The sequence below is a fragment of the Eretmochelys imbricata genome, chromosome 5 (assembly GCF_965152235.1).
Source record: "Eretmochelys imbricata isolate rEreImb1 chromosome 5, rEreImb1.hap1, whole genome shotgun sequence".
Taxonomy (NCBI): domain Eukaryota; kingdom Metazoa; phylum Chordata; order Testudines; family Cheloniidae; genus Eretmochelys; species Eretmochelys imbricata.
The window spans coordinates 115518680-115524952 of NC_135576.1; positions in this window are offsets into that span (position 1 = coordinate 115518680).

Sequence of the window (6273 nt, forward strand, 5' to 3'; positions counted from 1 at the left end):
TATCGTCCTCTGCGGTAAATGGGAAGGGAGGTGGAGCTGGTGGCCAAGTGGCTCACCGTTCTCTTCCTTTATTGTTTCTGGGTTGGATTGCCATCAGGACTTAAAATAATGCTAATCTATGGCTAGAGCAAGGCAGAAGTGCATTTTCAAACTGGCGTACCAAAAAAGTATTCTGCTAATTCATTTAATATTGATGACTCTATTATTTAATGAAATCTAGAATGAACTGGCAAGTTGGTTTTCTCAAACACACAGTGATTTTAATATTCTGGTGGTGTACACTCTGGCTAATCAGCACCGAGGATGGGATTCACCAGTTTAGGGCACCAGCCCTGCAGTCTGATCTTTGCAAGTGGATTCCTGTTACCTCTGTGCAGCCATACTGAATTCCGTGTCTTTCCACATGGAGCATATGGCATGACCAGCCCCAGGTTTACAAATTAGAAAGTAAGAGAAGAAAAACCATGGCCATTGCATCACATGTGCTTTGTTAATTTATTCTGACAATTTAATTATGGATAATATGACAGCATGTCAGTAAATGTACCGTCGTATATTCTTAAAACAATGAAGTTTTAGAAATGAGACCTCCCTGTAATACTTATTCAATCTCTCCTAAGTAGCAGTGGGATGCTGCTGCTTTTTTGAAAGAATTATCAAATTTGCAGATAAGCCAAAGAAGGAACTAGTGAAGGTCTGCTGTACTTTGAAAGAAAGCAAAGTACACATATTTAAGTCCCCAAGTATCTAATGCTGAACATTCTAACTTGTCATTCGCAATATTAAACAGTTCTACCGTATTTCAGTTTGGTTTGAAGATTAATTCCTTTAACAAATCAGTTCCTTTAGAAGGAACAATGGCTATGCTGTTATATAAGGTGGTAAGCTGAAAGTTGATCCTTGAATAGAGTTGGCTGGGTCCTTGGAACATTTAAAAATTTTACAAAAATTGAAGCTAGAAAAGACTTATTTAGTCCATGCCTCAGCTGTGGCAGGATGTGTGCTTCAATTAATTTTTCCATTGCTATGTCCAGTCCAGGTTCAATGCATTTCTGCATAGATATTGCCTCAAGGTATGGAAAATATATTAACAGATATTTTAATCAAATGACCTAGCCTGTACTTTAGTGAAGCTGGCTACCGTAACTCCTTAAGGAAGAGGGAGATTTAGGGGCTCCCATTTTAGTAACAACACAATCTAACTAAACTGACACTACAAGGATCATCTTGGGCAGTGGTTCTCAAACTTTTGTACTGGTGACCCCTTTCACATAGCAAGCCTCTGCGTGCAACCCCCCTTATAAATTAAAAACGTATTTTTATATATTTAACACCATTATAAATGCTGGAGGAAATGCAGGGTTTGGGGTGGAGGCTGACAGCTCGCAACCCCATGTAATAACCTCATGACCCCCTGAGGGGTCCCAACCCCCCAGTTTGAGAACCCCTGATCCTGGGGCTAAAAGCCATGGGGTCTCAAGAGACCTGGGTTCTATTCCCAGTTCTGCCACACATTTCATGTGTGATCTTGGGCAAGTCACTTAAGCTCCTTGTCTCAGTTCTCTGTCCGTTAGGTGGGTATAATGATATTTCCTCTCTCACCTTTTGTCTATCTAGATTAGAAGGTTTTTTAGGGCAGAGAGAATCTTAGGGCTTCTGTACACAGTTTTTGTATTGCTTTAACTATAGTTGTTTGAAACTTGTATCGTTAAAGCAATACAGCCCCCTAGTGTGGATGTAATTATACTGCTCTAAAAGTGCTAGTACCAGTGTACCTTATTTCTGTAAATTTAAGGGAATAAGTTATGTTGGTGCAAGGCATCTTTATAGTAACGTAACTACCTCCACACTGGGAGCTGTGCTGATTTAACTATTTTGGTTTAAAAACATACCTGTAACCTAAATAGTTAAATTGGGTACAAAAACTGTAGGCCAGGTTTTACCATACCTATACAGTGCATAGCACAATGGGTCTTGATCTCAATTGGGGCCTGCCGGTAATCTAACTGTAATACAAATAAATAAGGAACTCCAGACTCCAGTACTTAAAGCGTTAAACCCACAGAGGAGCAAATTTTGCTCTCAGTTTAAATTCAGAGTGACTATATGAAGGTGGGTGATTTATATCACTCTGACAGAGCAGAATTTAGCCTTGTTTACTCGTCCTTTCTTCTGATATCTCAAATTCACCCACACGTCATGAATAAAATTAGGTTGCATGGAGCCACAAAATTGAGGAGGGAACTGCAATTTTATAGGAATAGAAACTTTTACAATCTAAAATAGTTACCAAGAGCAACTTTGCAGGGCCACCAGATGCAATAAGCAAAAATTCAACTTTAAATTATGACAATAGTCAAGGCAGATCCTATGGAAAGGGAGAGACTCTTACCATGCATTTAAAAAAGGGATGGTCTACCATATGAACATGCATTTTTTAACAGAGATGATTACTTGTCCTCTAGAGTTTAATAACCATGCAATATTTACAGTTATGCTCTTTGGTTCTTTCCCCCTCTGACTAGAGTTTGTTTGATTAACTGGTATGCAACAAAAACCTTTATACAGGCTTCAGATTTTTCTTCACCTTTTATGTATCCTGTTTACATATTTTAATATTAATGGCAAGAAAGGACCATAAAACATGAGACTTGACAAAAAAATTGCAGTATTTTAACATTTAAATTTGACTGTAAATAAGATAACCATAATAAACTTTTTTTCTCCACATATTGCAGATTGACTTAGCAGTAAACATGAAGGTTTATATTACCGTGACTAAACTGCAGGACTTCATAATCAGATTTTAATTTGGTATCTGTGCTTCTAAACTCATGTTCCTTTTCTTCACGTTTCTGCATCGATGACTTAACCAGTTCATCTCTCCTCCCTACCAAATAATCTGTTGCAAAACTCTCACCTGCAATTATTTTACACCCATAAAATGGGCACAATGCTTACCTACGTCAGTGATCTTACATTCAAAAGCAATGCTTGTAAAGCTAAGTAGTAGTACTTATAAAATACTATATTTGCTATTAGGTTCTGTGTGCAAAAGCCACTTTTAAAAAAAAGAAACTGCTTTTTTTTAAAAAACCTTAAGATACTCACACCACAGGATAAGAATGATATAAAAATTAGTTCAGATGCGAGCCTTTGTAGTTTGAGCTGTGGTTAGCAATAATGGGCATACATGATCTTTATAGCCCTGAATGATTTCAGACCCAATTAGGTGAGTGATGATCTGCCCACAGCAGCAAAGAACTGCAGGCTTCCCTTGATGCTGCTGTTCATGGCAGTTGTACTCTCTTGAACTGCAGGCAGGGCACCCACAGTCAAAGGGGCCTCCCCCTATAGGAATAGCTTCCTGGTTCGCCAGTTTGGTATGATTTGGAGCACTGTGCTTAATGTGGCCTTTAACAACCACCACATTAGAATGGAAGCATTTTAACTAAGTCAGCTATGTGGGTGACCTGCTTTTTACGTGTGTGCTTCTTTTCTAAATCCTATGAAGTAAACTGATGTTAGTCATCAAGACTTTAACACATTGTGATTAATAATTATTATTTTAAACAGTGAAAGAGAAAATATCTTAGCACAGATGTATTAAAACAAATGATCCAAGACTGTGGTTTCCCAGCATTTTAGGCAAAACATTTCCCTGCAAGAGCAAATACTATAATCATAAGAAAGCTACAAATAAATCTGAATTGTTCAGTGGAAATGCCTATAATTTCTCTCTTAAAAATGACATTTTGAAGTCTAATTATTGTTCCCTCTATCAAGTCACCATAAAAAACACATTAAAGCCTCTCACCAGGAATAATTGGTACTTTTGACTCTCTGGGGAGTTGCACCTTTTTATTTATATAATACAAAGACAGTCTTGCCAGCAGAGAGAGCAGAGGAATTCTTAGGGCGGCAAGAATTCATTTAAGTAAACTATTTCTTTGGTCCTCAAAGTTGAGGCAGGGTCTTTCCCTTAATACTGACCAATGTCCAAGCTTCCATTCTACTAGGCTATGATTTTTTTTTATCCTGAATCAGCTAAGGCTTCCAACTTGCTAATCAAAAACCAACATACAGTTATTTTAAGAGTATTCCATAAATAATTCAGGACTGTATTTTCCAAACCAATTGTCACTCCCTCCAATGTGAAATACTAAAATTATTTTTAAAGAGAAAAACAGAGACATTTAAAAGTGAAATAAAATATGGCCTCGTAAGTATTTAAAATACACTGAATAGTTTAATTGCACAGTGAATAAAGAGAGGATGAATCAATGCGAAAGCCTGCGTAATGCGGCTGATATATCCCTAAACCATAGCAGCAACAACTCAGTATCCAAAAAATGAATTAGCCCTTGAGTAATCAATCACATGTGGTCTCTTTTATAATACACAAAAACAATCAGACAATTATTTCTTTGTAAACATCTTTATTTAATTTTCCTGGAACCCTTCCTCTTCTTTTTCATTTCAAGTTCAATTATTTACCTTCTTTATCACATGCATAGTAAACCTTTTTCTTTGTTGTACCACATTAACAAAAGCTCAGAATATGGGATTTCTTGCTATAGACCTTGAAATAAGCACCTCTGAAATTACAAATATCAATACACCATAAACTGAAGCCTTAAAGGTGACCTGAAAAGCCAATATGAAAATGCAGTTGAACTCAGAAATTAGTGCTTTAATGCCTTCACTAAGTAAACTAAGTAAAGCAGTATTTTAATTTATCATTAAAAAGGAGTCATCCCTGGAACTACTCCTGGCAGTACTTCCTGATTTGCTAATAACCCAGAATGCATCACTGATACTATGGATTGTGTGGACGGAAACTGAATAAAGTTGAACCTCATGGACTGAATGCCCTCACCAGCCAGATCATAACTGACTACATTCAGCATGTGTTTCTGAGCTTAAGTCAATTTATATTTTGGCTTTGCAGAGCTCCTCTAAGGTATGCCCTATTCAGCAAAGGCTGTTCTGTGAAATAAGCTCTCACGGCTTGATGGCCTGGTAGACGTATACTGGGAGCCAGGGGAGTCGCGGCATGGAAGGAGCCCCTTTCCTGTAGCGAGGATGTGGTTGAAGAGTGCCAGCAGGTAAGGGTGGTTGTGAATCCATAAACATTTGTCAGCACACAAGATGATGGGGTGTAGCTATCAATCTCATCAACAGAATGAATGGTCATGTGATCAACACAGAACACAGGAGATTAACCACTGATACGTTACCATTCATTTTTCTCCAGTTTTAAGAATAAGATGTTTTATGGTTTATATTTTCTGGGTTTTTACAAGCATTGTCAATACTATGGAGAACAACAGGAAGAGTTGGCAAATGCAAACTAGAAACAGAAGAGCAACAGGAGCAAACACTAAGGATCAAGTTCTCCTGTCAGTTATACTGGTGTAATCTTGCAAGATATATGCGGCTGCACTAGTATAACTTAAGAGGGGAATGTCCCTACAGGTGAGATGCTCAACTGCCATGCAAAGCTGGCTTAAATTAGGTATTCAATACCTTAACTGTTGGAATTAAACATTTACAGTAATAGAAAAACATTTTATAGCAAAACAACCGCACTCTCCTGTGACATTACAGTTTAGGAATCTCCCAGGCAGATCTAGGCCTCACCTGCTGTCTTTCTGCCATATTCTTTTTCCTCATCCCCAAAGAAATCCCAAATTCCCTGGAAAATAAGTTAAAATTACAGCACTAGAGGCTGACTTGGTAAGCAGGATTCTGTGTAGTACCTAACTGGTTAGGTCCATTCTCCCTCACACATACATTCTGATGATCATCCTCCAACTGCTACATATAGTAGATAAAAATTAGGGTCATCAATATGGTGACTAAACCAGATGCAATTCACTCAGGCCTGTTCTGCCCTTTGAAGAGTACTCACCGTAAGAATCCTTGCAGCTGCATTTAACAGTGTCCTTATTTTACAAGCAAATTTATGCTGCAGTAGGTCAGTACTATTTTAACAAAACAAAAAAAAACCCAATCCTGATTCATCTTTCAGACAACACAAAAAGAACCTGCTACCATAGACAATGCCCACATATTTACCAAGTTAGGGAAGCTCTTTCAAATCTTGTAAGAGCATTTTGGGTATTGTGCATCACTAAAACAAGGCCTGCAGATGTAAATAATGGAAAACATTTCAAATACAGCATATAAGAGTTACTAGTTTGTTTTCTTACTATTTAATAAACATCTAATTTGCTTATTTGCATAAGAAGCAAACAGAAAACTCAATAT